Source organism: Triturus cristatus, chromosome 7 (genome assembly GCF_964204655.1).
Source record: "Triturus cristatus chromosome 7, aTriCri1.1, whole genome shotgun sequence".
NCBI classification, from domain to species: domain Eukaryota; kingdom Metazoa; phylum Chordata; class Amphibia; order Caudata; family Salamandridae; genus Triturus; species Triturus cristatus.
In genome coordinates this window covers 1,041,514,701-1,041,528,417 of record NC_140590.1, presented here as the reverse complement: position 1 = coordinate 1,041,528,417, position 13,717 = coordinate 1,041,514,701, and the positions used below count along the sequence as shown (strand labels likewise).

The window sequence follows — 13,717 nt, the reverse complement described above, 5'->3', positions numbered from 1 at the left end:
TAGTATTTATGAGTCGGGTTCCCTCGTGCTTGCACCACGCAGTGAGGTGCAAGCACGACGCAAGCCCAAATTGCAATTTATGAAGCTGGCTTCATAAATCCACAGTAATGCAACGCAGCACAAATCACTATGTTGCATTACACTCTGCCAGGGAGTCTTTCCATGGGTGTTGCATGGGATTCCCAAGCAACATCCATGGATTTTGACACATTCACAGATTTACAAAAAGTAGTAGACCTAGCAATAAACCAAAAGGTGAGGCATAACGAGAAGAAATATCTTTATTTCTCCTCCTCATTACTTCCTCTTTCTATGTGTGCTGTGTTCTGCAGCTCCCATAGAAAGAGGTATGTTCCTCAGGGTATTGTTTTTGTGCAGGAAGGTGAACAAAAAAACAATCCTCCTTACAACGCAGGCAACCTTGAACCATGGTGCTAAGGTGCCTGTGTTGGCGCTAGGCAGCAAAAACAACACCGGCACAGGAACAAAGGCAGGAGCGTGCAGTATTCTTTTAAATACAGTGCATTCCTGCCCTTTACCTGTTGTGCAGCGCAAGGTGACTTGCTTCGTTGCAGTGCTTGACTTGTCATAAAAATGGCCCTTGATCTCTTGTTTGTTTACGGTGTTTTCTTTGCCGTCTGCTACTTGTAGTTGTGATTTTATAATGGGCTCAACAAGAAATAAAGTCCAAGAATGGCAAAAACAGTCTAAAGCAAATTAGCCCCTCACACATGAAGCTGGGAAAAGAGAGCTCTGGATAGAATTGCATTCCTTTACCATGTATGCCTTTACCACACATGCCTTTACCACACAATTTCATGGTAAAGGCATGTGTGGGAAAGGGATGTGTGGTAAAGTTCACGCCCCTTTCCCTCCACTCTGAGTCCTAAAATCCTGGCCCCTGCCCTATAACCCATCCCCTGGGCCCTAAAAACAACCTCACCCCTTAAACTATCTTGACTCCTGTTTAAAAAACTGCCCCCTTGCCCTGGAACTGCTCCTTCCCCTCTTGCCTGAGCCCTAAAACTCTGCCCCCTACCTAAAACCTACCCAGAAACCCCTCTGCCCTAAGCCAAAAAAACTGCCCCCCTGCCCTGGAAACTGCCCATCCCGCCCCCTGCCCTGAGCCCTAAAATTGCCCCCTTAATTAAAACCTACTCCCCACTCTAAGCCCCAAAACTGGGCCCCTCCCTTAAATCCTACCCCCAGCCCACCTTACCTCATTGCAGCCCCATCCTTTTGGTAGGTACTCCTTTTTGGGTCCTCTCCCCGCCAGTCAGAAGCTAGAATATCGACTGCCTTAACCACGCAAATGCGTGGTTCAGCCATATGCGTGGTTAAGGCAAGCGGTGTTCAGCTTGCAATGAGACGGTCCACGTGCTTGAAGCAGCGTTGTAAAGTCTGTTTCCCCCTTTTGATCCAAAACCCTATCTATAAACAATTGCAGACAATGTTTAGCTCCAAAAGTTAACTCCACTTCAAAGGAGGCGCTAACAGGAGATATATTATTATTTTGCCTTTCTTTTCCGACTATGCATGCATGTTGCACTGTGCAGCACACTTACAAAGTGGGCAAAGCTTTAAAACTTGTCTAGGCATGGTACTTTGTACAAGAAGGGCACCCTGCCTGTAACAAAACCTATACTAGACTCACTTATACACCCTAGCGCTATGACGCTAAGGTGCTAAGGTGTGTGCATGGGGCTCAGCAGCTTAAATCAGCGCTGGCGCTAGTGAAAGGGGATGAGAGAGCCATATCTCTGAAGATATGGCGCTCTCCTGCTCCCTCCCTGTCATGCAACGCAGCGCCGCGCCGCCTCTAGAGTGCTGCGCTGCTCTGCGTTGTGAGTATTTTTTGAAAATCTGCCCCCAGGACTGTTTGAAAGCATCATACGTTATATGGGGCCACTAGTCAAGCATGCAAAAGGCATTCAGAAAAATGTTCACATGACTCCTGCCAAACTCACCTGGGTGTTCAGCCGTCAACGTCCATCCTCTCTGAAGCAGCCAAGATCTACACAGAAGGAAATAAAGGCAACAATAAATCGGGTGAACATTACATTTGCAACAGTTCAGTCACGAGTATTGTGCGATTGTTTTTCAATGTTTCCATTCAGAGACAAATTGTCATTGGCAAACAAGCGTGAAAGCAAAAAACAGAAGCGCCTTGTTCGATTCGCTCCTGAAAACCTCTGAAGTGTGGCGCTGGCGCGAGAAGCAACTGCAGAAAGAACACAGGATTGCCGCGCGGCGAGAAACACCCATTATTTGACGGTGAAAATGTGGAACCCTTTTTTTTGTGCCTCACCCAGGGCAGGCAAGGAGTGGCTGCTGCAGGCCTGGCATTTTGTTCACGGGGTTTCGGCGTGCTTGGGAGAGAGAGGAGCCTCCTGCTGCTCGCGCCAGTTATCCGCATGCCATTCCTTTCTAAGCCACAGGGATTCCACATGGTGGGAACCGCGGGCGCGCGCGCACTCTGCTGCTGCGCCTTCCTGCAGTCAGTCCGCAGTCATTCATTCCACAGTGACTGATGCCAGTGTGTCGAATAGAACCCAGCAGTATTCCCTGAACAGCCAATCAATGACAATTCCTCCTATCTGGATCTTTGTACATCTTTACATTAGTCTTTCCATTTTCCAAAATATATTTTCTCACCAACATCTATATTCATTTGGAATACAGCAGGCGCGCTCCTTACAATTCTTACAAGCCCTAACCTGCGAAAAACAATGCCCACCTCCCTGACAAGCATGGTCGGTTCTGAAGCCAATTTTTCATAATTGTGTGTTTGCACTTATATTGACTTTAATATCTGCACATGAAAATGTATTTACTGTGTGTGATTCACTTTTAGATTGATCATAGCTAACGTAGGCTTGTATTTCAAAATGGCTGACGTCTGGTTGCCATCTTGCTTCACATCACGTGTTTTACTTTATTCTCAAAGAAGCTAACTCCACACTTACAATGCAAATGTGGCCTTGGTCTTGCTCTCATGTGAAATGTTTTCTTATACATGATAAATGCAGAATGTCCTATTTAGTTGCTAGTGTGCACATGCGGAGTACAGCTTGGTATGGTATATCCTGTTAGTGACAGATAACTGTAAGTTCAAAGGACATATAGAGAAGCCTCATTATGTAGGAGGATCAGAAAATAATTAGTTTGATTAGCTCGTGCACTAACTCGGATTGGTTCGTTATATGGGAACCCAGTGTAGGTATAGCAAATGTTAAACTTGTGTGGTTTAAACTAATGCAATGCAGGTGAAAATTCAGAATCCTTCTTTCCTGACTTATTAGAAGAACGTTTTCCCAGGTTGTTTGATAGAGGCACGGATGGCGCCCGAACAGTGAATATGTCTGAACAATGCTTTCATTTACCACCCATGCTTTTACCATGCATACCTTTGCCATGCAATTTCGTGGTAAAGGCATGATTGGTAAAGGGATGTGTGGTAAAGAGCACCCCAGCCCTTCCACCCTGAGCCCTAAAACCCTGGCCCCAGCCCTATAGACAACCTGCCCTCCCTCCTGAGCCCTAAAAACGACCCCACCCCTAAAACCTAATACTACCCCTTTCCCCCTGCCCTGAGCCCTAAAACCCTGGCTCTGCCCTATAAACCGAGCCCTAAAAACTACCCCACCCCTAAAACTACCCCACACCCCACCACACCCGGCCACAGCCCCTCTTAACTGTCAGCATGGAGCTTTCTGTCCTGACATTTCCTGTTCCTGTTCTTGTCCATCAGGATATCTAGACTACACACTGTCTTAACCACACATATGCATGGTTAAGGCATCTGCGTGGTTAAGGCGAGCATAGTTGCGCTTGCGGGGAAACGGCACGCTTGGCACTGCCCGCAATGTAAAGACCATTTCCCGTTTTCCCGACTTAGCAGAGTAGGGTGCCTTCTTCATGGGAGATCTGATTTTATTTATTTTTTCTTTTTCAGACAATTTTATTACAGTTCATCTTTGCTTTCCTTTGCTTTCAGGACTTATGGATTGCTTTGAATTATATATTGACTCATGCACTCATATGTTAATTATTGATTTACAACTAATTTGTTGATTTGTGTTGTAACCTTGCTAATCTCTTAATAAACCTCTATGGTTTTGAATTTAACTACTCTCTGTCTTCCATTTCTAATATGCTTCACATGATGGAAATGTTTTGAATTATGATGTCCAGCCTAATCGACAACTTACCTGTGGAGTCACGCTACGCCATTGCCACCATTGCCGCCACCGCCAAGGGTCAAACGCTCACCAGCTTCTTCCGCGTCGCCGCCCCGGGACTGCAATTCCCGGCAGCCTCAGCGGCGGCGCGACGTGCTGACGCGGACCAAGCGCCAGGAGGCGCATAAAGGCACAGAGGGACCGGCGGAGCGCGGGGGAGCAGCCTAATCGACAACTTACCTGTGGAGTCACGCTACGCCATTGCCACCATTGCCGCCACCGCCAAGGGTCAAACGCTCACCAGCTTCTTCCGCGTCGCCGCCCCGGGACTGCAATTCCCGGCAGCCTCAGCGGCGGCGCGACGTGCTGACGCGGACCAAGCGCCAGGAGGCGCATAAAGGCACAGAGGGACCCGCTTCGCGGGACGCGCCGGGCTAAGCCCGGGCCAAGGGCGGGCCCGTTCAAGCCCGTTAAAGACCGGGTAAGACTGGACTGGGCCACCCCATTGACATTTACATCCTGATGTGGTATTGTAGTTATTCCATCTAGTCATTTACAGTCCAAAATTCCTCTGGCAAATTGCCAACTGCTTAACTCAAATTGTGTGAAGGCCCCACATATCAGTACATGTCTGAAAGGATGACGAGGGGTTCTAGGAGCAAAAATGCTCAGGGGGTGGCACATACATCTGGCCCGATTGACCAATTTATAACTAGGGCAAATGAAGCCATTAATCAAGGTATATCACTCTTGGAGCGAAGAGTTTCACAAGATTTAGCACTAGCAAGACGCTCCTCGTTAGGCCCTATGGCCTTAGCTAAGACACCTACAAGCTTAAACACCATTAGGCCTCTCATTGAAGTCCAGGTTGAAACTCACGGTGTACCTAATACGGTTGATCTGTCAGCTTCTTTAGCCCTCTCAGATATGCACTCTAGCAAAGATCTTGAGAGGACGCCTAATTTGTTTTTAAGCCCAAGGCAGGAGGGGCCCAGTCCAAATCTCCCAAGGGGGGCAAGGGAGGGTGCCATCCCCAAACGGAAGAAGCCTAGGGTTCCGAAAAAATGTAACTCCAAAGCCCCGAATAAAACTTTGACTACTCAGATGTCAAGGAAAATCAAAAATAATCCTGTCCATAGTGCCCTAGATAAAACAGCCATAGTTACAGCAGACCCTAGTATGATTCCACCGGCCCCTAGCGATCCAAGTAGTTTGGGCAAGGGTTGCAAAGTTTGTGAGGCTGACAACCAACTTTTAAATGTACTAGGTGTACTCTTCAGAGAATATGTGCAACCTATTGCACTTTCTCTTTCTAATATCGAAAAGCACCTACTCTCCATGAACCTATCTTTGAATGCACTTAAGAGTGATGGATTGGCCAACCACCAGGAGCTCCGGGCTACTCCCTCGACCGTGAGGATGGAGCAAGTAGTGGCGAGTGCTCCCCCGGTTGATTTAAATTTGTCACCAAAATCTTTGCCAGCAAAATCTTTGTTAGCTGCTTCTAGGATAGCTGGTGAACCCACCAAACCCCCTACCTCTGGTGCAATCTTAGAAAACACGTTATCTAAATGCCTGGGGTTAGTACATCAAAACACTGCAGTAAAAACACCGGGGCCAGTTCACCAAAACCATTTACCTAAATCCATGGGGTTAGTAGAACAAAAAGACAATTTCAGGGGTGAGTCTGGTCATCCTATACACTTACCTCCAGAATGTGACCCATATGTCGTGATCATGACTGGTGTTCCTGAGTTAAGGCCTCCCAAAGAAGAACCAACGCGGTCCTTAAAAAATAAGGTACAGCATTGGCTTAATGTTAATAGACCACTCCCTCACTTTTGTAGTAGCAGGATCCTTATGGTGCGTAGGGTTCCTTGGATAGGCAGTGAGAAGAAAAAGATTCAGGGAGATTGCATTATTGTCAATTTTGATAATTCTCGAACGGCTGATTATATCTGCCGTCGTAATACATGGCCCAAAATTGACGGAATAAAGGTGAGGAGACTCTCTTCCTTTTATCCTCCTATAAATTGTTGTGACGACACTCCCGATAGGGGCACGTCTAAAGCAAGATCTTGGAACAATAGAAGGGAGAGGGAGGCTTGGTTAGGCTATGAGGGTAGAGATACAGCTCTTTCTGAAGGCTGGAGTGGCATACCACTTGCTAACAGATTCAGCTGTTTGGAAGAAGTAGATTGACCATTATTGGGTTCTGGATCTGTCCCTGAGGACAATAAATGCACTAGCCTCAACCCAGTCCAACTCGTAGACTGCTTTTTACCCATAAACTGCTTATCCCCCATCCAGCCTACTTCTTCCCCTGACCCTACTCCTCAAAAAGATCTGCAGACCCCCTCCCACTGCCTACGCTCCACCCTTGTACTAGGGTCTGGGAAGGCACCACTTGTGCCCTGCATCGAGCCTGTGAGCCATGATGTCTTTCAGCCGCAACCTGAATGCCCCAGTATTCCAAATAGAAACACTCCTATTAAACAGGGCGACACTATTAAGATCCTAAGCTGGAATGTAGCTGGCATCCACAGGAAACTTCAACTGCCTGAGTGGAATGCCCTAGTAGAGGCGCATACGATCTGCCTATTTCAAGAGACTTGGAGCATGGAACCCGTGTATCGGGTAGGCTATATTACCCATTTCGTTCCTGCAGTACCTCCAAGAAATGGGTCAGGTCGTCCGTCGGGAGGCCTACTCACCTGGGTAAGCATTGCCTTAAATCTCCAGATTGAGTCAAAGCTAATTAATTCTCCAGATATTTTAAAAATCTCTCTGAGTGGATCACAAAGAGGACCCATCCTTGACTTATATAATGTATACGCCAGAGGTACCAATATGGCTCTCCATCCCCGACAGTATCTATTCTTGAAATGGCTCTGAATGAAAATTTAGCTGGATCCCAAGTTTTGGTTGCGGGTGATTTCAACTGCACCTATGAGCCCCTTATACAGGACAACATTTATGACCCAAGTGAGGATGATGTTAGATGGGGTATCCCGACCTTAACCATCCCTCCGATCAAAAAATGGTCCAAAACTGCTATTCAGCTCAATGCCCTAACGCTGGAATTTGGGCTAAGAGCAGTTAATGGTCGCACGCGTTCTGATCCTTTGGGTGCGGCTACGTTTAATAGAGTCAACCACACCTCTAGGATCGATTACATCTTGCTAGATTTCATTCTTTGGAGCTTTGTTCAGGACATGGTAGTCCTGCCTACAGTTGAAAGCGATCATAATTCGCTTTCATTGTCCCTTAGGAACCCATGGCCTCACGAAAAGACCGCAAAATCCCTGAACCCAGCCCACAAAAAATTCTGTATCTTCGTGTGGGAAACGTCTAAAATGGAACATGGTTGCGAAGGATGAAGCTAAACTAAAAATAATCAATACTGTACTCATAGATGCACAGTTAGAATTGGAATTGGATAGGTCAGACAAGGGTGAGCTAAATCCCGGCCGTGTTACCCCTATTTTTGAGGAGACCATTAAGTCTATTGGGAATGTATTCCTAAAAATGAATCAAGTGGGCAAAAATAAGGTAATGGGGCTCCCAAAGGGAAAGCACGATTGGTATACACCTGCTTGTAGGCACGCCAAATCGCTTTTGATTAAGGCCGTCAAAAGCAAAACACAAGGAGACATTCAGGGAGCTAGGCTAAATTATAAGAAAATCCTGGCTAGTGCTAAAAAGGAGTGGGAAATCGAATATTGGCGCTCTCTAAAAGAGGCAAGCTTGGGGAAAGACGCAAGACGTTTTTGGGATAGGATTAGAGCCAAAAATAGACCCGATACTGACTTCATTACATGCAATATCACTAGCCAAGTTTGGGTCAACCACTTCTCTAAACTATATGCAAATCAATCAGGTGCCACCCCTAATGCTCTCTCCATGGACATTTCTAATGAAAAACATATAAGGGAGGGGGCATTAGCAACTCCGGATTTGCTAACAAGGAGTGATGCTCTAGCAACTGGAACATTATGTATAGCTCTGCCAGTAAACAACAGGGTGGCTGACTCCATCTTCTCGATCAAAGAAGTGGAGTATGCAATTACTACCATCAGGCCCCAAAAAGCAGCTGGCCCAGACGGCTTACACGGGGACTTGTTGCGAGCGGACATCCCGAAATGGGGCAAATTTATTAACTGCCTGCTTAATGCCATTAGTGGGGGAGCGCCAATCCCGGCATCCTGGAAAGGGGCGGAGGTCGTCCCCATCTTCAAAAAGGGGGCCAGGGACGACCCATCAAATTACAGACCCATAAGCCTGCTAGATATAACACAAAAGGTGGTCGGGAAGGTGTTGCTGGTCAGATTATTACAATGGATCGACGAAAACGGCATCCTCTCCGACTACCAGGCTGGCTTCAGAGCAGGCACCGGCACAATTGAGCAAGCGTTTAGATTGCTGCTTGTGTATTGGAAGGTGGTGGTCTTGGGCAAAGGCAGTCTTTACCTTGCCTTTATTGACTTGAAGACTGCCTTTGACCTAGTACCTAGGGAGGCTCTTTGGAAAGTCCTTGCTGCCATGGGGGTGCCCAACTACTTGCTCCTGTTATTGGTAAGGCTGCATGTAAACACTTTTGCCCAAGTTAGGTGGGGGAGGAATGGTGAGAAAACTAACAAAATCCCGGTAGAGAGAGGGGTACGCCAGGGATGTGTTCTAGCTCCCACCCTTTTTTCGCTATATATCAACGGTGTGGTTGAGCATCTATTGAAAGACCCCTCAGATGAACCATCCCTGGCGGGGGAACGCATCCCGACCCTCCTCTTCGCGGATGATACACTCTTGCTCTCCAAAACCCCAATGGGCCTCCAAAAACTCTTAAATAATTTCCAGCTCTTCTGTGCAGAGCGGGGTTTGGTAATTAATAGAGATAAAACAAAGTATCTTGTGTTAAATCCCCCTAAAAAACCCATACGCCCCCCAAAATTGAATGATGAACCTTTGGGGAGGGTGGATGTGTTTGACTATTTAGGGATTCGTTTATCCCATAATATGCAGTGGGGCCCCCATTTATGCAAGATGCTGTTATCTCATAAAAGAGTTACAGGGGCTCTCGTGAAGGAGCAGCGCTCCTGTGCTATAAGACCGATAGCCCCCGTTATTGACATTTATGCAGCAAGAGGAGTTAGCTCTGCCCTTTATGGTGCCGAGCTCTGGGGCTTTTGTGACACTGGCGACTTATCACGAGCAGAGAGGAAGTTTTTCAGGGTCATTATGTCACTTCCCCAAGGCACCCCCACAATTCCATTAATGCTCGATCTTGGTTGTCGCCCCATCGGTGATCTGGCGAAACTTTGCCCTTTATTGCTATGGGCTCGCTTGTGGCGGGTCCCGGAACTAGCCAAATATGCCAAAGGTCTCTCGGAAATCATGTCACTCCCAGGTTGGCATAGGATAAAATGGTTGTGTGACATGAAGGCCCTTTTGCATAATCTGGGGCTAAATGCATCATGGGAAAATAAATCTTCCCCTCCGAAAGCCACGCTTAAGCTCTTATATTGGAACTGGATTGCGACCCAACGGATCACGAATACATCATTGGGGAGACTTACTGAGGACTTCCTGAATTTTAAGGATCACCCAATCCGGGAACTATATCTCGACATCATCGAGAGCTCCTTTGATAGAGCTTTGTATTTTAAGTTTAGGACCGGGACCCTCCTACTCTATAGCTTTACATCACGATGGAATTCCTTCCCTCAGACCTCCGATCTTTGCCCTTTTTGCACATCCAGACGTGAGTCTGTGGCTCACTTTTTATTCGAATGTCATGAGTACGCCCTCCCAAGGAAAAGATGGCTTAAGCAACTGTGCCGCTCCTTGGGAACTAGACACTATATTGTGGCACTTCGTATTTTAATGTCAGATGCTCGCCCTTTATACGTTTGTGCCCTTGCAAAATTCTTATCTTGGCATGGCGTATCAGAAGTAAAAGGCTTAAGGAAATTGTTTAATTCATTCTTAAATAACTATTTATGATCTGTTTTGCACTTTATTGTAAAAATAGGTTTCTTCTTTTTTAAATGAAATTAACTTATTCCATTTTTAACTGTTATGCTTTTATGATATGTTTTTATCGAAATAAAGCCTTTGACTGACTGACTGACTGACTGATGTCCAGCCTTAGTTGTGAACTCAAATTTATCAGAGAGCACTTTAATGGGCTCCAAATGTGCACAAAGGAAAGTGCTCCAACAGTTCCAAGCTTGTGCACAGTGGGTACCAGCGAAGCCCAAAAGCTGGATGTGACCCAGTGATGTCCATTTTTATTTATTTTTATTGGATTTACATAGTGCTAGTGTATCCAAAAAGGACTGGTATCGCACTTAAAGGGAGGAGGTAGTGGGTGGTGAGAAAAGGGGAGGACTAAACTGTTAAAGAAGACAATCTCAGGCCTTTTAGCCTTAGAATAGTTCCCAGTCTGATTATATTCGATTAAACAAGCTTTGGTAAAGCCAATAGGTCTTGTCAGATCTAATGTTTTACCTTTTTTAATGGCATACATTTGGCATACAAATTATATGTAGTGAAAAAAAATATACTGCTTAAAAGTCAGAGCCATATACTTAAAATAAAAAATATCAATTAAAAAATAACCATTCCATTTAATTTTAATGGAGCAGAGCAAGTACTTAGAAATGGACTGGAAACCCTTTGTAGATATATGACTTGTAGTGTTGGTTATTCTTTTATACAACATCACTGCAAGCCCCATAATTCGAAGGAAAACATGTGGACTTGAGCAAGATATCACACACGGGTTATGAATGCACATCACAGGATAATATGATTCTCATTGCTGCAACGAAGAGGCACTCTTTGCTTTAAATTGCTATAAGCTGAAGGTATAATGTAAAAACAAAAAGGTGACTAAAAAATATATAAAAAAGAATTGAAAGAAAATAATATGAACTGCCTTCATGTTTATAAGAAAGTAATAACCAAAGCCTTGGAAAAAAAGGGAAATCTTTACGTTAGAATGTCGTCCAAAGCAATGCTTGGAACGCCAGTAAAATAATGTTACATTTCGCTTTCTGTTCCTACTTCTTGATAACCAAGTAAAAAGGACCCCCTTCACTGAATACAAAATGCTGAGAGTCCATTTCCCTGCCATATGTGCTATGCTGTGCATTTCAATTCCCCACAGAAATTACCCCAATCCATAAAACATAAGAACTGTTTGGAAAACCAATGCGGTGAGATCTTAGGGTTGGGCTTAGAAAATAAAAGTCTGTGTTGCGTCAAACTGATTTCACAGCAAACAACTGAAAAATGAATGGTTAAAACTTTGTTATAAAGCAGACAGTCCAGAAAAGCATTGCTTTTGCTCATTTTCTCCGTAATCCGATGTTAACGAATTTAAAGCAGTAACAGTTTTCAAATATACCTAACACCCTAGCACCATAATATCTCCAAAAAGACCTACATTGCAGTAGCGGCTCGTGCAAGGAGTGCCGCGGGGAGGGGCAGGCTGGGGGGTAGTAAACTCCGGCTCACAGCCGACTGGAGTAATGTAACTAAATAAATAAAGAAAACAAGTTTCATTGCACGCACTGAAACGCATTTGGCATGTAATGTGGTAGATTAGGATGGAGTGCAGTAAAGTGGAGTGAGGTAGATTGGAGTGGGATAGATTAGGGGGTTAATGGTAGGGTAGGTTGGAGTGAAGAGGGATCGATTGGAGTGGAGTGGGGCAGATTGGAGTGAGATAGATAGGTGTTGGGTAGTTCAGAGTGGAGTAGACTGGAGTACAATGGAGCAGAGTGGGGTAGATTGGAGAGGAGTAGATTGGAGTGAAGTTGAATAGAGTGGTGTGGGTAGATTGGGTTAGGGTGGAGTAGATTAGAGTGGAATTGAGTAGATTGGAGTGGAGTAGATTAGGGTAGACTGGAGTGGGGTGGATTGGATGGGGTAGGTTGGAGTAGGGTAGTTTGGGGTAGGGTAGGGTAGATTGGGGTGAGGTGGGGTGGATTAGATTGGAGTGGCATGTGGTATATTGAAGTGAGTTGGGTAGATTGGGTACAGTGGAATGCATTATGGTAGATTGGGGTAAGGTGGAGTTGAGCAGATTGGGTGGATTGGAGTATGTAGTTAGAAGTGGGGTAGATTGCAATAGAGTGGAGTCGGTAGATCAGAGAGGAGTGGGTGGAGTGGAATTGGATAGATTGGATTGGGGCCGAGATAGATTTGGGAAAAGTGGAGTGGGGTCGATTAGGGTGGAGTGGAGTGGGGTAAACTGGGTGGATTAGTGTAGGGTAGAATGGAATGGAGTGGAGTAAATTGGAGTAGGGTAGATTTGAGTGGGGTAGATTGAAAAGGGATGATTGGAGTGGGATAGTTTGGAGTGGGGTAGATTGGAGTGAAGTGGGGTAGACTGAAGTCGAGTGGGATGGATTGGAGTGTGGTAGACTTGGCTGTGGTGGTGTGGAGAGGGAAGTTTGGGGTACAGAGGGGTAGTTTGGAGTGGAGTGAAGTGGAGTAGATGGGGTAGATTGGGGTAGGTTTGGAGTGGGGCGGATTTGAGTGGAGTGGAGTGTCATTGAGTGAAGTGGGGTAGATTATAGTGGAGTATATTGAGTGGATTGAGTGTGGTAGATTGGAGTGGAGTAGCGTAGATTGTGGTAGACTGGAGTGGGACAGATTAGGGTATATTGGAGCGGGGCGGAGTGGAGTGGGGTAGATTGGAGTGGAGTGGGGTAGATTTGAGTGGAGAGGAGTTGGAAAGCTTGCAGTGGAACTTGGAGTGGGGTAAATTGGAATGGAGTGGGGTAAATTGGACTGGGGTGGATTGGAGTGGAGTGGAGTAGAGTGGAGTGGGGTAGATTGGAGTGGAGTTGTTTAGATTGGCATGGAGTGGGTTTGATTGGGATACATTGGAGTGGGATGGATTGGGGTAGAGGGGAGCGGGGTAGATAGGAGTGGAATAGAGTGAAGTGGAATAGACTGGGGTAGATTGGAGCAGAGTGGGGTAGATTTGGGCCGAATGTTGTAGATTGGGGTGAAGTGGGGCATATTGGAGTGAGGTGTGGTCAATTGAGTTAGATTGAGTAGAGTGGAGTAGGTTGTATTGCAGTGGGGTAGATTGGAGTGGGGTAGATTTGGTTAGGGTGGTGTAGATTAAAGTGGGTTGGGGTAGAATGGGGTGGAGTGGGGTAGGTATATTGGGTGGGGTAGATTGAGTGGGGTAGATTAGAGTGGAGAGGGATAGATTGAGTGGAGTGGGGTAGATTGGAGTGGAGTAGCTTGGGATAGATTGTAGCAAAGTGGAGTGGGGTGAGGTAAATCGAGGTACATTGAGTTCAGTGGGATAGATTGGAGTGGAGTGGGGTAGATTGGAGTGGGGTAGAATGGAGTGGGGCAATTGGTGTGGAGACAATAGGCATAGAATGGAGTGGCTTGGCGTGTTGTCCCGTGGAGTGAGTGGTGTAGATTGGAATGGCGTGGAGTCAAGTGACATGGCTTAGTGTGGCGTAGAGTATCTTAGACTGGAGAGGCGTAAAGTGGAGAGGTTGTCT

The 13,717-nt window shown here is 46.0% G+C and overlaps 1 protein-coding gene across 2 annotated transcripts in view; it reads right to left on the bottom strand.

The window, feature by feature from the left end:
* JAKMIP2 (janus kinase and microtubule interacting protein 2) overlaps nt 1-13,717 on the bottom strand; it is a 354,418-nt gene that overhangs the window by 187,130 nt on the left and 153,571 nt on the right. For both annotated transcript variants that reach the window (XM_085618096.1, XM_085618097.1), the window contains exon 2: nt 1,968-2,014. The gene's annotated coding sequence lies outside the window, so the exon portion shown is untranslated. The remainder of the gene's footprint in view (nt 1-1,967; nt 2,015-13,717) is intronic.